Source organism: Argiope bruennichi, chromosome 9, assembly GCF_947563725.1.
Source record: "Argiope bruennichi chromosome 9, qqArgBrue1.1, whole genome shotgun sequence".
Lineage (NCBI taxonomy): Eukaryota > Metazoa > Arthropoda > Arachnida > Araneae > Araneidae > Argiope > Argiope bruennichi.
The window spans coordinates 91,676,366-91,703,432 of record NC_079159.1 but is presented as its reverse complement, the minus strand read 5'-3'; positions in this window follow the sequence as shown (position 1 = coordinate 91,703,432).

Here is a 27,067-nt window from a genome sequence, read left to right as displayed (position 1 = left end):
CAATTTCATATGAATATCTCAAAAATATTGAAACTATTCATAAGTGTTTCAAAATACATTAGCAAAAGATCTATGTCTTAAATTTTTTATAATTAAAAATATTTCCGTTTTTAGAGTATCAAATTATATATACATAAACAAAACCTCTCAATTTTAATTTTTTTGCTTTAGTATTTATTTTATTTCAATCCAGAAAAACATTATGAAAACAAAATTATATAAACGATTTAGATTTAAAATTTCGAGAAATTATTAAAATAATTTATTGGCAAACAAGTTCTTCTGTCTATTAAGACGAACGTGGTGGCTGGCATCTGCAATACTACATAAATATTCAATGAGCATTCCCTGTTCTTTTTTTCTTCCAGTCATCTTCCGTGGAATATTTATGAGCAATTATCGAGAAATTCTGCCTTTCATCGCGGAGAGAGTCGATTTTCCTTTCTTGTCCAAACAAATCGCATAAGCGTGCCCCAGAAGCTTTTCCTTAATCCGCCTTCTGAGAAAAATGTTACAGTTGTACGTGAATGTTTGAAACTTGCATACGTTATAAACAAAAACATCAGGTTGTTTTCGATTCTCAACTTTTTGGTATATTTGCACAGTATTGACACGAAGCTTTACACAAAAATGTCAGTGCTTGGATCCGGCCGCGCTGGCCTAGAGGTGTTGTCTCGTCTTCGGAACCCCAGAGTTCCAGGTTCGAAACCCGGTTCCACCGAAAAACTGTCGTGTGAGCGGGTCTGGTTTATGTTAAATCCCATGGGTTCAAATGTTCTCTTGTTGGTATGGTGTGGAATTTTGGAGAAGGGGGCAGCTCAGGTGTACCTCTCGTCATGTGACGGCTGATCAAAATTATGCAGGCTATCTCAAAATATACCTAGTGTTGCTTTAAAACGGGACGTTAGTATAAGTAAACTTTAGGCTTGTGTAAGAGAAAAAATAATGGAATAGTTCTCCTCTCGAGTTCGTTTTAGAAGCTTGATGGCACTTGGCATCAGAGCTGGAGGATTCTGTGTTCATAACCTGATTTCACCAGAGAGCGTTGTGTGAAGTATTCCTAGAGTTTGCTAAATTATCAGGATCACATATCCCGAAACCAGATTCGAAACCTGGTTCCATCGAAGAACCATCGTGTAAGCGAGTCTGGTGTACGTTAAATCCGACAAAGCTAAATATTCTCCCGCTGGTATGGTGAGGACGTCTGGAGAGGGGGATCCCAGCTCAGGTGTCTTTCTCGTCATCTGATCGCGGTTCAAAATGACAAGGTCCATCCCAAGATAGCCCTAGTGTTACTTTAAAAAGGGACGTTAATATAACTAAACTAAGCCAAAGTTTGAGTTTGTATAATGGAATAATTCTCCTCTCGATTTCATTCTGGTGGTATAGAGATAAGGACTCAGCATTGAATCTGGTGAGTTCGGTGTTTGTAAACCAAATCCATTTAAGACTTGTCGTGTGAAGTGTTCCAAGTGTTTGCTAAATTTCTGGGATCAAATATCCCCCTACTGGTGTCTGATTATTCCCCCATGCCAACAAGAAAACCAGGCATGTAATGTGAAATCGTGTTTGAGATTTTCCCTTATAGTCTAATCGAATTATATTTTGACATGAAAAAAAATACATAACAGCAATTTTATTGCTTTAATTAGTTCGGACAGTTATCCAAAACATGTCACTGTATTTTCACTCAGATAACAGACAGGACAGGGGTAGGAGGAAAAGATAAATTTGAAGCATCGAATTTTTCTCTAATTAATAGCCTCTCAGATTAAAGGCTCCCAATCTGAGAGGAAAAGTTTAAATTTAGGAGTAATAAATTTTAAAAACACATAAAATGAGCCGCCGGACGTTAAGATAGCTTAATTAGGTTAGGAAAAATTAATCTCAAATACATTCTAACATTAACACTTACTTTTATTCAATTGAATGTTGATTTAACAAAATGCTAAACGTTGTTAAATTACTAATTCACTTTTTTTATTCATTCTTGTCTTAGATATTTTTAAAACAAAGTTCGATTTCTTCCTTTCTTCCTTTTCTAAGCTTATATTTCACATAATGATTAATTTAGTATAATGCGCACACTGTTTCATAACATTTAAGCAGCAAACTTTGAATCCACCAAAACATTCCCTGTGATTGTCCTTGACAATCAGTTATTTTGAATTGGATGAAAGTATGTTTTTTAAATGAATGTAAAAGATAATTAGAAATACACTACTCAAAACATTTACGGGGTAGTGCGAGTTCAGTATGAAACAACTATATAAACGACAACTTTTTCAACAAAACTGAAAGAGAAGAGATTCAAAAGGAAACTTATAATGTTTACAAAGCTGTGACGCAGAAAACTACGCATTTTAAATTAGGAGTGAACAGCAACCTGCGGCATTTCTTCGGTACGAGGAGAGTAAAAACAATTGATACGTGTTGAATGTTTTGTAACAGTGAATGCTATGTCTCAGCAACATGACTTAGATGAATCGGTGGCTTGGAGGGCTATCGGTCGTTTAGAGGCGGGCCATTGTAGCGAAACCGTTAGGAGTTTCTCACAGTGTGATTTCCAGATTATGAAATCGGTTTTTGGAAACTGGAAGTGTTCACCGGAGATCAGGATAAGGTCGTACGCCTGAGACAACACAAAATGAAGATCGATATATAACATTAACGGCCAGAAGAAATCGCACTATGAATGCCGCTTTATTGTAACATCACTTTCAGAGCGTTACTGTTACCAAAGTTTCGACTCTAACTCACCGACGCCGGAGTGTGGATTTGTACGCTCGCACACCTTATGGTTTGTGTTTCGTTAACAGTGGCCCATCTTCAGAAGGTGGGCACAGGAACCTATCAGATGGGAGCAATGTACTCTTCACGGACGAGTCTCATTTTAATGTACCACCCGGCAATAGGCGGATTCTCATATGGAGAGAACCTGGAACTTGGAATAATCCTGCATTTGTGCATGAAAGTGTTGTTTGGTAGAGGTGATGAGGTTGTCTGGGCCGGTATGTGCATTAATGGCCGCACCGACTTGGTGTGGTCCAGGGATGAATTCATTCTGGCGGATGATAATGCCAGGTCACATCATGCTTAGCTGGTGGACAATTTCCTTTGCGACGAAGGAATTTTTCGAATTCGAATTCTGTTATTGGGTTCATATTGGCCTGCATATTCCCCAGATATGAACCCAATAAAATACATTTGGGACATTCTGGGGAAAAGAGTTGCTAGTCGCTCATCACGTTCAAAAACAATACAGCAGCTGGACAGTTATCTTCTATAGGAATGGGATAGAATACCCCGATCCCTTATTGATAACCTCATTGAATCGATGCCTCTTAGGCGTGCGACATTACTTCTCTCAGGTGGAACCATACCCCTTATTAAAAGTCATTTCTATCCGAGAAATCAACTTTTTTGTTTATTTATTTTTATATTAGGCACAAATTGTGAATTTTTTTTTTTATTTTAACGTTAAATATCACCAATAAAATTTAATTTTTTCTTGTTCACTGCTGTTTTTTCTTTTCTCATACCTTGCATTTCTATACCTATCTATACATAATAAATTAGCCACGAAAACATTTCCTGATTCACCATTTATATCCAAAATCATAATATCCCCTAATTGTTCTGAGCATCGTATTTACTTTTCATATGAATAATGAATCTAATAAATAAAAAAAAAAACATGTGATTTTTTTTTATAGCTCCAGCATTTTCTGGAAAAGTGATGCATTAAAATATTAGCAAAATTCAAGAAAGCGTTTTAATCTTTACACAGAGCCATTTAAAAATAATTAGCAAATTTTGAATAGATTCTTTCCCTATTCGAAAATATTCAGCCCAGTTTTGTAAACAACCATTTATTAAAATTTTATGAAAAAGGAACCTTTAGTTTACTTTCTTTCTTTTTTTCTTTTTAGGTCCATAGTTCATTTGGTGGAAAACACTACATTTCACCAATTAATTCGCGAATATTTGCATATGTACCACGATCGCCATTTCTTGCATATCCTGGGAAATTCACTTCATTATCCAGACAACCCTAATGTAATTAATTTTCTTAATTCCTGCCGATGAAGGGAATGGCCTCCAGTTATTCCGAAAGTGATAATTTTTTTTTTTTTTTTTTTGCTCATCCGTTTGTTAAAGACCTTGTGCTTTCACCTTTCAGTTTCATCATCATTTTGAGCAAACATTTTTGTAACTTCATTTCCTTTGGAAATTCTTTTTTTAAATGATGCACCACTTCTGAGGTGATTATTTCCTTTTTACTTAAATTAACCATTCATCGTTGAATAAACAAATATTTTAAAGATCATATATGCAAATTAATTGTTAGAATTGCTGTTAAAATAAGATGAATAATTTATAAAGGGTGTCTTCAAAATGAACGCAAGATTTAATTTTGCCACCATTCGTGCACAAAAGTGTTGGCAGTCCTATTAAAAAATCATTTGACCTGATAATTTTAGGGTTAGTAAAAATGATGCATTACCCGATAAAATAACGTGTTTCCATTGTTGAACAATATTTAAAAAATAACGAAGGCCTGGCGGCTATAGTTAGATAATTTGAGAATTGGCACCCTAGATCGTGTGATTTAACACCACTGGAATTTTTATGGGGTTATTTGCAGTCAAAGATCTATGCCAAAATAGATGCACGCGTTAGAGCAATGTGCTAAAGCAAAATTTCAATAAAATTTTAAAAAATGTAGTTTTTTTTTCTTTAAATTGTTATATTTTTATTGAATTGTAAATAATACAGGATAGGGTTATGTATGGAATAACACATAGGGTAAACGGCCTGCGCAGCTTTGCTGGCACATACGCACTCTTTTGTCGAAATTTTCCATGACCATCTTGCATAAATGTGGCTAAAATTCGTTGATGCAGTGTTGAATTTTCCCCTTCAATGCACGCTTGCTTGTGAGCTTGTTGGCATAGACTTTTGACTTCAAATAACCCCATAAAACGAAATCCAGTGGTGTTAAATCACACGATCTCAAGTTTTCTCAATTTCGATCAATTCTCAAATTTTCGAACTGTAGCCTCCAGCCACTATTACCACTGTAGCCAGACACTATTTTTGAAATATTGTTCAGTAATGGAAAACATGTATCAAGTCAACCATCTAACTCTCCAACCCGCCCTAAGGCACACGGATTTAAACCATAGAACTGAATGACCGGACCGCCGCAACAACAATTGGCGGGAACTGTGGTTGAGTCCTAAGGGCCGTCACCGGCCACGGTACAACCCTCCCCGAAGGAAGTACGTCCCGTCATCGATGGGAGGAGCCAGATCCCCCACCTATCAGTGTACCCTCCAGGGTGGTGAGATCCAACCATCATGCCGGAAGCATCTCATCCTCATTTCGAGGTGCCCCCCCCCGAGGGTCAACATGTTGTATCATTTAATGCTCCATTTTTACTAATCCTGAACTATCAGGTGTCAAAATTTTTTAATATGGTTTCCAACATTACACTGCTCGAATGGTGCAAAATTTAAATCTTTCGTTAGTTTTGGAGACATCTTTTATAAATAAAATTGGAATGTACACAATAAAAATCTAAAATTCTGAAAAATTTTTATTCTAATATTGCTCACTTATACCAAAAAAACGCGAGGCAGTTTTTAGCGATTATTTCTGAAAGTTTATAATATAGTTAATATTAATTTTCGATTATTAATAGAATTGGAAAGGCACACGTCGAATGGGTCTTACTTTTTTTATGTTCGCGATTACGAAATATAGAGGAAGATTTGAAGAAGGAAAAAATTTGAACTCGAGATTCTTACGAATCTCCATGATTCAGAACTCCCTGAATTCGAAAAATATACTTTTGGCTGCATTATGTTAGTTCAATATGTGGACACGATATCTAAAAAACGCTTTGAGCTAAATGCATGCAATTTGGTGTATAGAATTAATAACAAATTTATAGATTTTTAAAAAATATATAAATCTAATTTTGAAAGAAATGCATTCTCAAGAAGTTTGTCTGTCCAATTGATTGAGTACAAGTGATCTCAATAACTGCAAAACGGAGAAAGCGAAGGTAGTTGAAATTTGGTATGCATGTTTAGTCTTTAAAGTATTAATTCTAATCAAATATCGAATAAAATCTGCCAAAGGATTGATTGGTTGTCAATCTGTGGTTACATAAGCCTGTAAATGTGATAGCTTAAAAGCGCAATACCTTATTCCAGTATGTGATCTTGTGACAATTGTAATTCCATGTCAAATTTCTGTTTCCATCTATTAACAAAAGAATGCACCTAAAATGCATATTCATATAATAAATTCTATTAAAATGCTAGTTTCATACCCAAAATCTATATTCCGTTATTACTGTACATGAATTTCACGCAACACTTTCGTGGCCTTACCCAAGGCCCACTATTTTATGCGGGTTTAGTTTAGGTTAGCAATTTTAACATCCTATTTTAATACTCCTAAGGTTGAACCTCGTAATTTAGAATTCTATGAAGTGATAATTTTAAGCTGAAGGGGGATAATAAGACTTTTATTGGAGGGTGTACGAGAAAATTTTTGGGAAAAACGCTCGCTGGTTTATCATGGAATTTGCGTTCTGAGTTCTGTCTGGGAATATTAGAGCTACTGGGGTTGAACCTCTTAATTTAGAATCACATGAAGCGATAATTTTAAGCTGAAGGGGGGTAATAAGACTTTTATTGGAGGGTGTACGAGAAAAGTTTGGGTGAAAACGCTCGCTGGTTCATCATGGAGTTTGCGTTCTGAGTTCTGTCTGGGAATATTAGAGCTAGTGGGGTTGAACCTCGTAATTTAGAATCCCATGAAGCGATAATTTTAAGCTGAAGGGGGGTAATAAGACTTTTATTGGAGGGTGTACGAGAAAATTTTGGGTGAAAACGCTCGCTGGTTCATCACGGAATTTGCGTTCTGAGTTCTGTCTGGGAATATTAGAGCTACTGGGGTTGAACCTCTTAATTTAGAATCCCATGAAGCGATAATTTTAAGCTGAAGGGGGGTAATAAGACTTTTATTGGAGGGTGTACGAGAAAATTTTGGGTGAAAACGCTCGCTGGTTCATCATGGAATTTGCGTTCTGCGTTCTGTCTGGGAATTTTATTTTAGTTTGTTTTCTTTCTTGTTCTTTTTTAATATAAAGAATTTAGTTCATTGATTTTTTACTTTCTCCTATACAAGGTGCAGAGGAAGTATTGTAATCGTCAGAAAAATTCGAACTCGAAATTTTGACGAATCGCCACATTTCATACCTCCCTCAGTTTGAAAAACACATTTTGGCATTACATTTTGTTTGCGAAAAGAATAACTCAAAAACGATTTGAGATAGATTGATGACATTTGGTGAATTTGTTTACGATTAAATTTGTAGATTTCTATCAAGGTTTGAACAAAATCCATGCGCAGGAAGTCTGTCTGTCTTGCTATTCGATTGCAAATGAACTCGATAGTTCCAAAATACAAAGACTAGTTCTATAAAATTTGGTACACAGGTTTAGTATCTAAAATATAATTTTTTTTAATAAAATTTTGAACAGAATCTGTCAAAGAACTGACTGTCTGTAGGTCTGAACTTCCGCATGCAAGTAAGTGTAAAAATTCATAGACTTAATGAAATTTATCATGCTATTGTGTAACTATAACTGTAGTTCCGTGCCAAATTTTGTTGCCATTTAATCGGCAGAGAATTGATCAAAATCCATATTCGCTCAATAAATACTCGCTAAAGATCTATTTCTCGTCACTATTGTTCGCTGGTGTCTGGTGTCATGCAAGAGATTTTTACCTTACCCAAGGTCTATAATTTTATGCTGAGGATAAAGGGATAAAACATTAAATGGGGATTATGCGAGAAAGTTTCGAGGAGACCACTTACACTGGCTTATGGTAAATTTCTGATTATAAATATTGTTTGGAATTCCCTGTTTTTTTATTACATTTTAATACATTGCATTTTAATTTTGATAGTGCCTCTTTAATTTCTTGCTAATTCTGAAAATACGTTTATTAAGAGAGCGATGAATTATTTTTAAAAAAGAGTTCTTTCCCCATATTTTATTAATTTTTTTCTGATTTTAATTTTAAAAATATATATATATGCACAATAAAAGGGTTTTGAAAATTATGATATTTTATAGAATTTAAAAAATATATATATACACAATAAAAGGGTTTTGTGAATCATGATATTTTATAGAAAAGTAATTTTTAAATTGGAGATATTAGACGGCGGGTATATTGCTTTCAAATTTAATTTAACAACGAACATTGGAAACATATTTGCAGAGATAATGCAGATACTAATTTGTTTAATTTTTAACATTGCAAATTATTCTTTTTAATAGAATTGTTTGTACTTTAAAATAATTGTGTTCGAAAAATAAGTTTTTTTTTCATTCTTTTGTACGACTATGAAAAATAAAAGCATTAAAAAAAAACAAATCTAAATTTGAAAATTAAAAACTGTTATTGGTGATAATTTTAAAAAAATAACACGGCTATTGTATTAAAAATATGGTTTTTTAGAAGTTGTAGTATTTAATATCGGTTATTTTTTTAACTTTTATTTATTTATTTGACTAACTGTTTTTACAATAATATTTAATTTCTCGTTTTTCTTTTTTTTTGACGATACACCATTTATGAATTAAATTCAAATCTGCTTTTTAAGTTCAGTTGAATCTTTTAGTTTTGTTTTTATAACTTTCAACAAATTAATAAGAACTAAAATGTTATTGTACCTTTTTATAACAAACATTTTTTTTTAAATTTCCCATTTCCTTGACATTTTGCGAAATGTATTATTTCAATTTTAAAAAGCGTTTAATGCTAAATTTGTAATTTTAAGGCAAATGTTCTTCTTTAATATTTTTTCTTTAAATTTCCTAATAATTTTAATTGTTTAAAGACATCTTCTCTCATGTATTAATTACAGCTTCGTAATTAAACGTTCTCATCTGTATTTTTTTAAATTATTGCATTATAAAAAGAAAAACCAAGTATTTAATTCTGGATTAAAAGATATTTGTAATTGTTCAGCTTCCTTTTGTTATACAAGAACTCTGGTATAATAGCAAACGATTTTTTTAGAAAATGAAATAATGTCATTTATTTTTTCCCTGTTTTGTTTTAATTCTCAAAAAAGGAAAAAGTGGACGGAATATTGTTATTTTTTTTTCTTGTCATTCCAAAAAATATTCCAAGAAAATGAAGTATTCTTATTAAACATGACTATCAAATTATCTCCTTCTTTTAAACTAATTACTTCTCCTATAAATTAATCTTAGAATTTTTTGTGCATATATCCAAGAAATATCAAAGATATCTTTTCCAACAAGCCTTGCGTTTAAAAAAATGGAGAAAAATATCACTGAAATATAAGATCTAATTTATTTGACTACTTTTAGCTTATTTGTTTTTGTTTTTTCCCCCACTAAAATAAGAAAACAAATATTTTATTATTAAATGTATCGTTTAATAAACGGTTTAGTACTAATTGTGATAAATTGTTTGAAGATTATTATTTGCTTTTTTTTCAATAGCAGAATTCTTCTTTTTTTTTTTCTTTTCAAAAAGTGACATGATTATCACCAAATAAAGATGCTATATTTAATACAAAAATTACAATTATTGCATTCCAGTTAATCTCTGCTCTTATTATGAAGAGGAATTTGAGAAGTATGAATACCAGGAAAAGGAACGGTATGCGATGTATTTAAGAATAAATTTATAAATTTATTTTTAATGCCTTTTTTTTTCGTTTACTAACTGGTGTCTATAATGGAAGGAACTATTTTCAAGCGTAATTTTAGTTTAATTAATAATTCAAGATAATAAAAATATTATGAAATAAAATCGATCTTATTAAAAAAAGAGAATATTCTTATGAAATAAAATCTTTCTTACTGAAAAAGGAAAATATTATTATAAAATAAAATCGTTTTTAATGAAAGAAAGTGAAAATATTATTATAAAATAAAATCATCTTTATATTCATGTTAATATAATGATTATTACTTTGCGATCCTGAAATACAGTCAGAAAAGTGATGTTCGCAATTTATAGTCAATAGTTAATTTTTTCAGTCTTTAGTTTCTTCAGCGTTATAGAAATAATAAGCGAGAAAATTATGGTTAATAATATATGGCAACATGGTTAATAATATATGGCAACATGGTTAATAATATATGGCAAGATATTCAACTTTCCTTTTTCGAATTTTCAACATATCGTTTCCATATTTTACAGAAATACCGATATGCAGGTACAATTAAACTTGTATAAAATGGAGCTTGTTGAATCCATCATCTGTTTTCAACTTTTGATTAATTAAAATCGCCTTAAGATGCCATCACAAATTCAATTATTCTGCTTTGTGAATGGACGAACGAATGGTTCAATACTTTTTGGTGATGCATTCTCAATTAACCAGGCAAATCCTTACTGCCACTTAGTTTACGTATATTTGCAACTCGTTGAAATGAATTTATTTCGAGAAATAAGAGTAGCTAATAGGTTAATGTTAATTAGAAATGCTTGCTCAGTTTAATGCAAATTAATTCGACTGTTTGAATCCGGCAAACTGTTACGATGAAATTTTAGATCAAAGGGAAATTTTGGAGGATTGTTGTTAGAACTGTTATACTGAAATATTTCATGTATTATTAAAGCTCTCTAAATTGCCTAAAGATTTATTAGCGAAGAAATTCTAGTATGTAATCGCAGTTTTAGCTTTGGTTAATCAGAAATTCCTTTGTGCTGACGTGCCACAGAGAATGTTTAATCGTGCGAACTGTTGCTAAGCAATGAATACTGGAATTTACATTTTGTTTTGATGTAGTATATCATAAATTAGCAATATATGTTAGTAATTTATCTGTAGTTTCTTTTGCTTTGATAAAATATTGAGAAAAGGTAATCAAAAGTGCTGAATGTGAAAAATGTTATTGTATTTGAAATACTAAACGAGATATTGAAGAACATCTTTAACCCCTTGCCTGCCGCGGGCGTATATATACGTCTCCCTAAGTCAATGTGTTAACTGCCCCTGGCGTATGTATACGTCTCGCAACTATATACGTGGCACTGGGGACCGAATCTCGTAAGTTTCCTCGGCAGGTAAGGGGTTAAAATGAAAAGCAATAAATATCATACATGGGAGCGTATTAGTATTTTATGTGGAATAAAAATGTATCCTATCTATGTAAACCAGAAAAAATTTACTTTAACAAAACTACTGGCAAAATTTTAGTGTACATTCATGCAGAAATAATTTTAATAAGAATAAGTAGTAATGTTTGGTTGCTTATTTACTATCAAAATAATGAAAATTACATTGGAAATACGTTTTAAAATAGGAAAAAAATAATTTATTATGATTGAATCATCGGTTTAATTAGAATAACTGATCGCCCCAATCTGATCACCAATTTCTTTAATCACAATAAAAGATTTTTGGGGGGTATTGGCACGTTGCTGGAATGCAAGTACTAATTTCTTTGTGTTGATATCAATTATTACATGATACAATCAAATGAATCTTATTCTTATTCGAAGAATGTAAACAGAAAATATTGTTGGACAAATCAAGTAATTCTGTTAAAGAAATAAGTGATGATTCGAAATTAGCTATATATTTTAATCTGTCCTACCCCCCTTCAAAATTCCAAGGCTATTTGGAATTTTTTTTTTCATAACCGAAATCTGTGGAAATCATTGATTAAAAGTTAATTTTCCTCAACTTTTAATGTGTGTTCGAGAAAATATTCTTTTCAATTTATAAATCAAAAAATGAGGATCATGTGATAGATTCCTATTTCTCTTCTTTAAATCATGACTCATTTATATGAACTTGATTTTACATCAGAAATGTCACGCAAACTTTTCGAAATCTTATATAAAAGATAAAACCCCTTTTCTTGGACTCGTTCAGTCCAGATGATTTCATTTGCGCAATCTTATGCGCATGAGTTCATTTGCGCAACCTTAGAACATCATTCAATTATTTTTTCACTTTGAATTAAATGTAAATTATTATAGCAGTTACAGGAAAACAAGTTTCTTCTTTCAGTATCTAAAAACCTATTTTACTAATCAAAATATAACAGCAGAATGGCTATTTTTTTAATAATTTTATTGGTGAAGTCTAAATGTAAATATTTATATGAAATAATATTTGACCTATAAAAGAATTCGATCATAAGGAAAACCAAATGTTCGCTTTCTCTAAATAATGATTCCATAAATAGCGTTTAGATCGTTATTACATATGTTGCCATTTTTAAAGGCGAAATAAAAGAATTAAGAGAATTACAATAAAGAAGTAAGCAGGCGAAGGTTCAAATAGGTAATTGTTCCATTTTTTTAATAAACAAAATATATAATTATATTTTGAAATTTGTTATAAATTCAAAATTTGATTAATGTATTGCACAGAAGTAGTAAAAGTTTTGAGAGAACAAAAAATTAAAAAAATCGAATATAATATCGAAACTAAACAAACTGAAATCGACTTAAATATGAATTTTTAACGAAATGTGAATATTAATTCAAGAAATCACAGAAGAATTTGAATTTAAAATGTTTGAAACAATTAAGTTACATTGTATGTGGTAACGATAACATTAGTTTAAAAAATATCGTACTTTCTACTATGTTATACAGAATATAACTGGTAATTCTTATAACCAATCTAAAGTAAGAAAAAGTTTGAAAACGAAACTAAAATGAAAACGAAACAAAACAGTTTCGCAATCGCAACTAAAATTTATTACCTATTTAAACTAAAACCAAAAAGGAACTTCATAGTATTTAGAGAGCGCAATTGCAGCTACTTCTAAAACACAGATGAATTGATACAAAAGTATTAGAATCAAGTTAATAGGAAAAACAAAAAGCAAATAAAAATTAAAAACCAAAAAAATTATTAAAAAATTATTAAAAAAAAGAATCCGGCCTGAAGACTTTTTCAAGGGTCACCCTCAGGCAGGGATTCAAATAAAGGGATTTTTTCTGTGAGGACATACAGACTTTGTCTAATAATGATTCCTCGTGACCCGAAAATCCCCTGAAATTATGCTCAAGAGATATACCATTTTAACAGAATGATTTTTGGCCGGATTCTTTTTTTTAAATATTTTTTAATAATTTTTTTGGTTTAATTTTTATTTGATTTTTGTTTTTCCTATTAACTTGATTCTAATACTTTTGGTAATTCTTATACATGCAGTCGCTAATTCAAAGGAAACTTTCTTTCATCTTATTGACCTGTTATTTTTACTGGAATCACAAGTGAGGACACCGTTAATAATCTCATCGGAACCGCAAACCATCCACTCCTCTTCTAATCGAATCCATCCTTTCTTTGGCCATGTCACTTCCAAGCATTGTGAAACTCCTGCCTTGTTAGAAGAATTAGCGGTGTAGAAAATGGCGCTCGCCAAATGCCAAGAAGATTCCATCGTCCGTTCTCAGCTTCCTGGATTAATTAAAATCGCCTTAAGACGCCGTCAGCAATTCGCTTATTCTGCTCGGCGGAACGACGAACGAATGCTTAAATGCTTTTTGGCGGTTGGATTCTCTATTAACCAGCCAAACTATTCCCGCCAATTTGTGGACGCGGATCCGTAATTCGTTAAAATGAATTTATTTGGAGAAGTTAAAGGAAGTCAACAGTTGGAGATAAATCGGAAATGCTTGTGGACTTCAATGAAATCAAATCCGGCATTTTAAATGCAAGTGGAAAGCTGGTTATCTGTAATGGTGGAATTTATGATCGCAGGGAAGATTTGGAATGCTTTTGTTAGAATTATTTATAGAATTAGTTATACCGAAATTATTATACCGAATTATTATAGAATTTATTATTATTTATAGAATTTATTATACCGAATTATTATAGAATTTATTATACCGAATTATTATAGAATTATAATTATTATACCGAATTATTATAGAATTTATTATACCGAAATTATTATAGAATTTATTATTATTTATAGAATTTATTATACCGAATTATTATAGAATTATAATTATTATACCGAATTATTATAGAATTTATTATACCGAAATTATTATAGAATTTATTATTATTTATAGAATTTATTATACCGAATTATTATAGAATTTATTATACCGAAATTATTATAGAATTTATTATTATTTATAGAATTTATTATACCGAATTATTATAGAATTATAATTATTATACCGAATTATTATAGAATTTATTATACCGAAATTATTATAGAATTTATTATATCGAATTATTATAGAATTTATTATACCGAAATTATTATAGAATTATTTATACCGAAATTATTTCTACCTTTCGGTAGAATTATTTATACCGAAATATTCGTACACAATTAAAGCTATGAAAATTATAGATTATGAGCTAATTGATTTCTGTGCAGAATACGAATCTTAGCAAGAAATGAAATTGGAAGTCCGTTGTATTATCATGTTTAAAAAATATTTAATTATTTCCAAGCAACGCATATTGGTTAATTGCATTTTTCACTTTATCGTACACGTAATACACAGAAAATATAGTAATCGTCAAAAAATTCGAACTCGAGATTTTGAAGAATCTCTACTTTTTAGTACGTCTGTTTGTGACAAAGATAATTCAAAAACATTTTTATCTAGATGTATGAAATTTGGTATACGAATTTTAAGCCAGATTTGTAGATTTCCAGCAAATTTTGAGAAAATGCATTTACAAGAAGTCGGTTGTTAAAATATAAGTTAAACACGATAATTACAAACTATAGTTTTGAAACTTTTTAAATTTTGAGCCAAATTTATTAAGGGATTGACCGTCTGTCTGTCTGTACTTTCAGAACCGAAATGAATTAAATGTATTAAATTTAGTATGGAGTTTTGTGATTACAAGCGCAGCTTTGTGTCACAAGGTTCAATCGGTTGGGGAAAAACGTGTCTAAAGCACAAATTCGTTTTTCTGATGCTATTAATCGCATTCTAGAGATTAGTCGCCAAAAATCTAGCTATTACACGATAAATTCAGTAAAAATGTTGAATTTAGGCCAAAGGTTAATATGGTAACTTAACTACGTACCATACTTCACGCCAACGCCATGCAAGGCGTTCTCTAGCATAACAAATTTATTCAAGAATATGCGAGGAATTCTGGGAGCTCACTACTACTGGTTAATATATGAATTAGTAATTCGTATTTTATTTAATTAGTATTATAATGAAATTAACCCTTTCTAGGGCCGTGGGAAGTATGCTTCCCACCGAATTTATCAATCTTTGTATGAAATTATGTAGGTTGGCATAAGTTCTGACACATTTTTTTAGTAAGTCAGAAAGTTAGATGCTTCAGTTCTTTATCGCAGGCAAAATGATGTGTCTTGATTTGTTACTTAATTATTAATTAACCAAATTAATGAATGAATCAAATTAAATTTATCTAATAAGCTAAATGAATCCCTTTTCTTATTCTAATTTCAAGCCTTAAAATATTTTAACATAATATGAAAAAATAGCAAATTAAAGGGTTAAAAAAATAAATTATTTAATGAGTAATGAAACAAAATTACTTTAATTAAATCAATTTAAATAAAATAAATTAATACATTCTAAATTACTAGAATTTATCCGCCTCTTGCAGAGGTCACAGATGTAGCGATCATTCGGTTAAACTGTTCAAATTAGCGAAGAACGGATCTCTTGTAAGTAAATACAAATGAATTTCTTTGGTTCTAGTGATCAACAATTGCAGTGATCATTTTCGATGTCCAAGGTGGTTCGGCGTAGAGCTTTTATTAGGATTCGTTAAGAAGATGCCCCCGATTCATTGAAAATTCAGTATACTTTTTCGAACAGGTCTGATTTAGCACTGGCATAAATTGGGAGAGAATTAAAAAATTACAGAAGGAACAATCTGTCATGAACGGGTGATTTGAAGTTAGAAGCCTCCCATGAGGGGAATGACGAAGAGAAGTCAGAAAAGAAACAGATATTAGCCCAAGAAACTCCCCAAGCCCTTCGATCCTTAAGAAAAATCTGTCCAATACCATGATAAATCTTTAGTGTATTCGAATGGAAGTAGTATCCCCCGAATGCTTAATAATTTAAAGGTTTCGATAACTTTATAAGAAAGCATAAAAAACATTAAATATGTTTGAATATAAATAAGTTGTGAATTATAAGGATTTTCTGTTTCTAATAAAAATGAATGAATAATAATAATGATGTTTATGCCCTTTTATTTCTCTTTATGCATTTACAGAATTATATTACTTTCAAAGCATTTTGGATGTATTGATCATTCGGATGTAACAGTCGCTTTGACTTGAATTTAAAGTGATAATCAAAAGTGGTGTCCATTGTATTTTAATTTTTGCTGTTATGTATTGGTATAAGATTGATTGGATGTAATAGAAATAAAGTAAGGTAAAATATGACGTGATATATTTCATTTATCATAAATAATATTGTAAATTATATTTAAACTGTAATTAAATATATTAATACTAGCCGCCTTTGGCGACCAGCTGGTTCGCCAATCTTAATGTTCGTTAAAATTTTAATAATTAAATATTTTATGCAATTCCTACTTTAATAGCTTCTTCATCAAAATATTTTAAAACTTCAAATTTTGATAGTCATATAATTCTCTCATAATATTATCAACGCCTTCAGTCATAACGTAATATGTATCTCTCTAATTTTCTGTTAGTTCCTTGTTAGTTAGTTAGTTCTAGTTAGTTAGTTAATTTATACTATTAAATAATTTATACTAATTAAAGTGGAAAGGATTCATCTGCAATTAATATAATAATATTTTTTACTGAAACAAATTTTTTTTTTTATAATATGATTACTGAAAATAGAGTCACTGAGCATTTAAACTTTATGGGCACTAAAGAATATCTTTCCTAATTTATGTAATATTTCAAGAATTTGTAAACAAAATATTCTCAGATTCATTATGACCAGAACGATTAATTAACAATGTTTAATTTTAAATGCATAACAGTAAGAAAATGAAACAAATCGTTTAAAATAATCGGTTGAAAACAGGTTAAAAAAAACTAAAAAAAAAACGATGTACTTAAAATTATAAGCGTATACAAAAAATATATAACTAACATAAATACAACTTAATTACAAAAACATGCAACTAACCTAAAAATAATTTAAATCATCCGTTGATAATGGTTGTCATGTCAACAATCAGAACACAATGCGCATGCGTGAATTTTCAACGCGAGTTATGGTAACGCAAATGCGTGAGTTTTTCTACGCCAGTTGGGGTAACGCTATGCAGATTAGAAATTTTTAATTTCCTTCATTCTGTTTTATTTTAATTCAAAAGTACTTAAGAATGAATCTGAAAGATCGATTAATTAACAATGTTTAATTTTAAATGCATCAAACATTAAGAAAATAAATAGAATCGTTTCAAATAATCAGCCGAAAAATCTTAAGCCTAGCCTCATGACTGTTGGGAAAAAAAACTGAAGCCTTACTCATTTGGCGGTGGGGAAAATGAAAAGATTTTTTTGGCGGGAAAGTTAGTTTTTAATTAATAATTAAAATTCTAATTAAAAATTCAAAAAAAGGGCTATCCTATCTTTTAAGTTAGATCAAACTGCACAGGGTGTGCAAATTTGATTAAAATCGGTTAAGTAGTTTAGTAGTCCATCGCGGACAAACAACGTGACACGTAATTTATATATATTAAGATATATTTAATATTACATTATTGCCATATTTGGCATTTAGTAAAGAATAAATGCCAGATTGGCAGTATATTTGGGAATATGACCTTCAAATGACTTTCTAATTTTTGTGTAATGAAAATATATTTTGATGATTAAATTTTTTAATGAAAAATATAGCTTTATTTTGTCCCAAATTTACAAGTATTTAGCAAAATGGCTTTTCACTTACTAAATGTTTTAATTTTTTTTTTCTGTTTCTTCTATTATAAATATAGTCTCAAAACAAAACTTTCAATTTGTGTTATTGGTTCGTATTTATATAGACTTGAATAAAAAATGCATTAATCTTTTCATATTGTGAAAGGTTTTTATCGCCAATTATAAACATTAAATATTTTTCATTGTAGAAAACTTTCAATTTTTGAGCAATTAAAGAGAAAAAACTTTTTTTTTCATATTTTTTTTTAAACCACCAATAAATTTTCTATTTTTTTTATTCAAAATTAATTTTCTTTATGGAAATAAAGGGAGAAAAAAACCTGGCCTTTTTTTTCTTTTATAGATTACTTATTTTAATTGCTAATAAAACACTCGGAACACGACTGTGCTTTTAACTAAAGTACGCGGTGATTTAGTAATTAACTCGTAATATTGAGCAAATGACTGTAACAAGACAGTTGGACATTAGTGAAATGAACCTTTAAACGAAGTAACTAAGGCGAATTTTTCTTTTTTTAAGCTAATTATGGGAAGAGTACTTGTTTTACGTTATTATTTTATTATTAAGTTTTACTAAACAAATATGGAATGTTGAGATATAATTAAACACACACGGAGTAGTGGTGAGTTTATGTTTTACTACTTCACTAATTCATTTTGTAGGTGTCGCTAGGAATAATATTCGAGAAGTGCCTCTTAATTTTGAACTAATTTTTGATGACGAAGTCTTCAACATATGAGGCGCTTGATACCAAATAATTAATTACAAATTTGAAGTTACATTTTGTATTCATACAATTATATTAGGAATTTTTTAAGCATGTAACATAATATTTCAAATACATCGTCGATATTCAATTAAAATGTTGTATGTCTAAAAAATATACATATTAAAACATACAAAAGTTTGTCAAAAAAAAGGGAAAATAAGGTATTCTGTGACAGCATGAAAGAATTATGTATCACAAACGGCGATTAGGAGACAAAGGTAACTAATTTTTCATATAATTCCATAAACAAAATTTTTTGGTAAATTTGACATACAATATTTGAGCTCAACAAAGCCAATATATTATGATGCAAACTGTGTGCATTTTTTTTATTTTTTATTTTTGATACTGTCTTCATTTACTTTATAAATACTTCTTTTAAATGTGTTGAGAAATTTGCTTTATAGCTATTTTGGAAACAGCTGTTCTTTATAAAATATTTTTGTACATTTTTATAGTAATATTCACTCGCAAAAACACCTGTGATTACTGCTTTTGGGAAGAATGTCAATGTTGGAAAGTAAAAAAAAAGCAAAAGTCCTTTTTCTACTTCTCGGTAAATGTTGGGATATAAAATGTCATTTTATCAATCACTCAATAAAAAGTGGCCAGAGTGGCTATTTGAAACTTTTTAGTATAATTTGTAATAAATATACTTTTATATTATAACGGTTATGCCACTGGCAATAAATAGTTAAGAAAGACCCTATTACAGTGCGATCTGAAGCATCGCCGAGTTGACGGTTAATATCCGGTATGCGATTAATATAAAAGTACCAGAAAACCAAATGTGTATTTTGGATAGCCTTTCAAGATCGATTTGAATTAAAATTTGACACAAAATGCAATTATAATTGCGAAATAGCATATAAAATTTCATATTTAAGTCTTATCTTATTTGGACTATTGTGTTTACTTTCTTATAAAAGCACAAAAAAGATGAATTGGATTCCAAGAAGAAAATCTGTATTTTAGATGTTAAATTTGTGTATCAAATTTTATCTATCTAGCTTTCTCATTTTTGTGGCTATAGTGTTAATTTATAATCGAACAGCAGGGCAGACAAATTTCCCCGAATGGATTCCTTTCAAAATTTGATAGTTGTATTCAAATTTGAATTGGATATTAGATCAAATTTAAATCATCTAAATCAAAACGTTTTTGAAATATCGTGTTCACAGACAGATATCCAGATATAGTTTTATGAGGAATAGGTCTGAATCTGGAGATTCGCCAAAATCTTGAATTCGAAGTTTTTGATGGTTACAGTACTTTCTCTTTCTATACTTCGTATATGAGAAGTTAAGAATGTATTTAGTACAGTTGCAACACATTTGAGTATAACGCCAGTAACTAAAACAATTCAAGTGCTTTTGTAATACATATTTAAAATGATTATTAAAATGCATAAACTTTCGATAAACTTTTCATTGGAATGTATTTGATGATGATGTCGTGTTCGCGTTACGACGGAAAGGGGGTGCAGTAGCTTCTGAGCGTAAAGACCCCTAAGCACCCGAGGGCAGAAGTCTGACTTCTAGCTCATATGAAGATGAAACACACGCATTCGCTTGCACAACCCCATTTTACAGGGGGGGGGCACATTCACACACCTCATAGATAGAACACAGATGAAGAACAACTATGCTCGAACCGGGATTTGAACCCGGAACACCCAGATCACGGGGAAGATGCGCTACCCCTATGCAAGGACGCCGGCGTTGGAATGTATTTAAATCAATTAATTAGAATTGCATTTGAAACCAAGTTTATATCCATAAAAAGTTATTTTTTGAAATTGTAAATAGGTGTAAGAATATTTTTTGTGCATTAAAATACTGCGAAATTTTGGAAGAAAAATGTTAAAACTTCAAACCATTAAAAACGTAAACAATTTTTGAAAATCCCTTTCACAGCGAGCGCACATCACCCCAAAAATAAACTATTTAGCAGTTCTAGGTTCAAAGGTTTGTACTGTAGATCATTTAAAACAATTTTTACATTGTCGCATTTTAAAAGAGAGTGCAGATGTTGCGAAGGCTTTGCTTTCGGATCAGATATTTCTAGGTTCGAAGCCATTCCATCGAAGAACAGCAGTATAAGTGGGTCTGGTCTATGTTGAATTCTTCAAGACCAATTGTTCTTCCAATAACATGTTGGAGAAGAAGATACCAGCTCTGGCATCGTCTTCGTCCTTTGACAGCAATTAAAAAGTACAATGTTCATCCCCAAATAGCCCAAGTGTTACTTTAAAACGGAAACCTTAATATAACTAAGCCTACAAATATGCTATTCAATCTGCGATCTTTGCCCTGGTACTATTCCTTGAGAGGTAAAATATCCATTTTTTTAAGATATTGTTCGCGGTTTTATTTGCTGAGAAAACTTTTCTTCTGAGATGCTGCAAATAGCTTCAGTGCAATAGTTTCCACAATCCTTCACTAAAATGGTAGTTCTCAGAGAATTTTCTTTCTAAAACTTTAGCATTAGAAATCAAAAGCTAAGACATCGTTGATAATTACATATGATCCATAAACCATTCAGACCTCTTCATTCAAACCCATCTTTTCTTTTTTTTATGTATGTCGCATCCAAGCACTGTGGAAATCCCGTCTTGTTAGAAGAATTAGCGGGGTAGAAATTGGCGCTCGCCAAATGCCAAGAATATTTCGCCATCCCTTTCTAAGTTTCCTGGATTAATTAAAACCTTCTTAAGACCTCGTCAAACATTAACTTATTCTGCTCAGCTAAATGACGGACGAATGGTTAAATGCTTTTTGGCGGTGCATTCTCAATTAACCAGCCAAACCCTTGTCGCCACTTTGTTGATGCAGATTTGTAATTCGTTGAAATGAATTTATTTCGACAAATTGGAGGCGCCAACAGGTGGATGCAAATTGGAAATATTTGCGCACTTTAATGAAATCTAACTCGGTTGTTTTAATTTAACTAACAATCAGTTTACGGAATTCGGGATCGGTGCAAGATTTTAGCTAAGCATCTTTTGAATGATTTATTTTGAATACTTGATATATAATTAAATATGAAAATTGTTTAAAGATTTATAAGTGAAGAATTTCTAATGTAGGATGCGAGTTTTAGCAAGGTTTACAAGAGAATATATTTAATGCGTTCGCATATTGAGAATGTCTTAAATATGCCAACAATTTCTGCACAATATTTATTGGCACTTTGTTTGATAGAAATTTAAAATTTGTGTATTTTTTAATGTAATAGCATTAGTTAATTATGTTTTATTCCAATATTTAATTGTGTGAAAACGTTTTAAGATATAATCAACATAATTGTTTATTTTGCGCATTTCCATTACTAATAATAATTAAGTATTTCCTTGGATCATGAACGAGAAATTTATAATTTTTACTTGCTAACTTACTTATTCGTCTGTTTTTTTTGCATAAGTTATTTTATTTTACATAATTAACAAGCTACATACATATACGTATTTAAAAATTCTTTTCTTGAAATAGTGGATATTGAGAACGTTTGATACGGAGACCGATTTTTAATCCACTATTTCAGGAGGAAAAAAAAGTATTTACTATATTTGTGGTTTAAAAAAACAAATCAATTGTTTAGGAAAAAGGCATTTGAAATTACTAGCAAATTTATATTTAATACTTCTTTTTGTTTTTTTTATTAAAATTGAATTTGTATAGGTAAAATTATCGTCTGCATTATTGAATAAAAATGCTTTACTTTGTTTAGTAAAATTATCGTCTGCCTTATCAAATAAAAATATTTCCTTTTTGTAAAATTATCGTTTGCATCATAAAATTAAAATGTTGAATTCTTTTGTAAAATCAATATAGCATCAAACTTAATTTTTTGGGGGAACACGAATTGTTTTGCTTTCGCAATTTATTTTTACATCAAATATTGTTTTGCCGTTAAGAAGAAATTTATCAACTAGTAATAAAAAAAAAGTTTTTTTAGATATTGCCATATTTATATTAATAATATTTTGGAGTTGTTAATTTTAAATTTAACAATAGATGTTCTTTGGTTTTTTTGGGGGACATTTAATGCTTTGTTGAAAAGCAGAGTCATAGAGCAAAGAATACAATTAATTAAACTAATTCTATTCCAGACAAAAGATCATCAACGACTCAGTTTTTGAACGTCTTCCATATCTTTTCTCTGGAAATATTTAGTTTAATAGTAACTATAACATTAACTCAGTTAAACTATTACATTTACTATTAAATTAAATATTACAGAACTTAACTTCATAAGGACTTACAAAAACTAACTAATTATTAAGCTTCATAAGGATAAAAAGAAACCACTGTATAATGTTTCGTAAACTATGCTGTTTTTATTCATTTTTGTATGAATTAAATCAAATACTATTTTCTGTCTCAAAAATGATGTAGTAAAAAAAAAAATTAAATTTAACTTCCTGTTTTTGATCTACACATTTCATAATAAATTTTTAAATCTTTATCTTATTTTTCTATTTGCATTTAAACACGAATATTTTTAAAGACCATAAATTTGAATTAATATTAAAAATTTGAAAAATTCTACGAAATTTTGCAATTTTTTTTGCAATAATTTTAATCAGAAATGTTATTTTAGAATAAAATTTGAAACAAATCTTGAATTAACTATAATATTTGTTTTCTGTAATTTTTTAAACTTGCATAACAATAGATATTATTTAATATCTACTTCTTTCTTGAAATATGTTTTTTAATAACACTCAGTTAAAAAAATCATAAGATTATATTAATCTTTTAGAAATTTGACTATTCGCTATTAAAGCAAATAAAATTATTCGAACAATACACACTTTCTTTCTTTAAGAATAAATACATCAAACGAATTTTTTTACTTTTGCGTTTTTTTTAAGCATTTAGTTAATTTCATTTTTTCTAATTGGTTTTAATATTTTCTATCGGAAATAAATAATTGAAAAGTATATTATCCTTTAATTTTTTTTAGTGCCGTCTTCTTACTTCAATTCTACTTAAAATACCAGAAACACGGCTATGCTTTTAACTAAAGCGCTTGCTGATTTAATCATTAGCGAGTAACATTTGTATAAATTAGTAAAATAATAACAGTTGGGTATTATTAGAATAGAATTCTATGGGGAAAAAACAAAGAAGTAATTTGTTTAGCACTAATTAGATTAAATCTGGTTTTTGTGCGTTTTTTAAAAATGTAAATAGGGAATACAGGATTTTTATCATTTATTTTGTACGTACAGAATATATGAAACAATGTTTCCCAAAGAGGCTAACACTTGAAGACGATTTAGCCGTTTTTGTAAGGAGAATCTAGCAAATAGCTGACGGCGGCAAATCTGTTGTTGACGTTCTGGCTTTTCATTCTCTGATGCAAATAAACCCATTAAATAGAGAATTACTTTGTCTCAAAAATATATATTTCGGAAGAAGACATGGCTATTTTTTCCTGAAAATTCATAGATAGTTTATGAAATTACTTAAGAAATTACCAACACAGTTTAAAACGTGGATAAAATCTCTAGATGTAGAAGTACAGCTGTTTTAATTTTAAGTTTAAAAATGTGTGTATATATTTTAGAACAGAATATAAGTAATCAAAAAATAAAGAAAACTCTTATGTAGGGAAGACTGCTGCACTCTGAATCCTTTTTTCTGTTATATGATAAAACAACTTAACAATTTATATTTTTATTTTCGTTATAGATATCCCATTTTATGTAACACCTCTTCAACTATCTGTAAATAATAAGACAAGGTAGGTTAGTTAGAAAATAAAAGAAAATTATAATTATGTGTAAAATAATTCAAGGAAACAGCAGATTTTGTACTTTGAATAATACTGTTGTACATATTGTTTTTAGTCCTATTTTTACCTTTGTTTCAGATGCAATTAGGAAGAAAATGATATAATCTCAACCTTGATTATTCAGTGTTTATAAAAATAGTATACCAATATTAGTAAAATTGAAAGCCGCAATCTGCAGCTTTCTATTGGATAATATATAGCGTGCTTTCTTATAGTCTCAACTATTCTTTCTCCAACTAAATTTTTCTCATTCTAGTCCTCTAGCCGAATTTAGTATAAATACAGCTGATTTATAAGTCAGACTCTAAACTCCTTTCTTTGCCATTTTGAAGATGATTTTTGCCATTTTTTTACACATATATTCCACTTAACAAAGATCTTTCTTTCAGGAAATACTTTCCTAGTGCTGCATTGAAATTGAAATTCAGATTTTTCTGTCCTATACTTTTTTTTTTAAGTTTTCAAATGCCAGATTATTGTTAAAAATTTAATAATAGAAACAATACTCGAATTGAGATTTTTTTCCTTTTTAAGTACACACAGATTCAAATCTTTATTTTCTACCTTCATATTTTTATGTTTCCCCCCCATCTTGCTAGATGGCAAATCATTCGAACATAAAAAAGAACATGGTTAACATCTTATATATTGAACCAGTGATTCATGGATATGTTTGTGATTCATAGTATAAGAGGTGACAATTTATAGTTCTAATTCATTATAAACATTACAGATTTTGTTCGAAATTACGAACATGTAGTTTTATTCAACAAAATACTCCCACTAAAGGGCACCAGAAAAATGAGGATAAAAGCTTCCGGTAAGGTGGTTACTACTCACCACTCTGGTTGGTACAGAAAAACTAAGGGTTGGTTACTTCCCATCAATGATGGGGCTTACTTCCTACGGGAAGGTTTGTACCGTGACCGGTGATAGCCCTTAGGACTCAACCACAGTTCCCGCTAGTGTTGCTGCCAGTCTGGTTATTCAGTTTTTTCCATGTGCCGTATTGCGGGTCTGAATAATCAATTTTATGATTACTCAACAAATTATGATGTACAAACTGGAATATAGCGGACATTCTCAAACAATTCTTGTAGTTCATAAATAACGCATAAAAATTTTCTATAATTCTAATTATTACATAGGAACCTTAAACCTTAAAGTGGCTACTCCGACCCACCGAAAGGCACATAGAAAAATTTGAATGACTGGACTTTCGCAATAGCAACACTGGCGGGAAATGTGGTTGAGTTCTAAAGGTCATCACCGACCACAGTACAACCCTTCCAGTGGGAAGTAAGTCCTGTCGTCAATGGAAGGTAGCCAACCCCCACCTTTTCCTGGCGAGAACCAATCACCATACCGAAAGCTTCTCGTCCTCAATTATTGGGTGCTCAACCGGGGGATATTATTACATAGGGAAAAAATGTCACTGCTTCAGCTTCGTACACAAGATCTATATAATAAATAATAACAAGCATCTACTATGTACTAGCGAGTATAGAAAGTAATAGAATAGTAGCCGAGACAAAGGACTTCCAGATTTTTATAAGATATATATATATATATTTTCTACTTTTTATCACATCAACAAAAGGAAATTCTTAGATTCTTTTATTTTTATGTTTAAACCTAACCTTATCTCTCTCTTAATTCCCTCCTATCATTCTTTTCCTAGCCATCATTTCTAATAGACACTTAACTTATCAAACTTTAGCGATATCACTTTTCTTCCAACGGATATCTGAGTATAAAAACAATTCTTTGCACCAGGAAAAGAAAAGGAACACAAAACTCTATAAACCTAATCCTTTAAATGAAAAACTTTCGAACAATGAGCCTTCAGGTAAGAAGCACGTTCGTCTTTTTTCACTCCAACCTTTTTTTTTTTTTTTTTCTATTTCTCTTTGGCAACTTTGTTCTACTTTATCTTTGCACAGTATCACCCCAATCCTGATGCCTTTTGTTTTTACACCACCCCAGCAGTTAGACCATTCTTTTCACCTATTCCGTGATTTATACCCACATCAGACCATTTGTTTCCACGAGTTCTTTAGCTGATTTGTTCGTTTACTGGGACCTTGTTTCATGTGTTCTATTTCCAGAAATTTCTCCTCTACTTTTTTTATTCCCTTTCTGCCCCTGTGCTGAGGGTTCTGATTTATTCGGTGGTAAGCAGAAGCTGTTAGGAGAAGGTGTTTCCCAAGAGAAGTGTGTTCTTAGTGTTCCACTCCAGATACATTAATATCACTGGGTTTTCCTTGATTCGAGGGCTGGAACGAATCGATGGGGGGTTTTCTATTTACAGGAGAGAGACAAGTTGGTATCTCTAAATTTACCTGATTCTAGTTCTTCTGCGATCTTTCTTGCAGAGAATTGTTGTGTTAGATGAAAGGCCTTTCGGCGAAAGCGGTTTCGATATTTAAAAAGGGAAAGGAATAAGAGTAAATGGTTAATAACAGTTCAATATTGAGCATAATGCAAAAATAACGTAAATTAATATAAAAAATTATTATGAAAAACACGCTTTTATTGGCATCCTAATTAAGG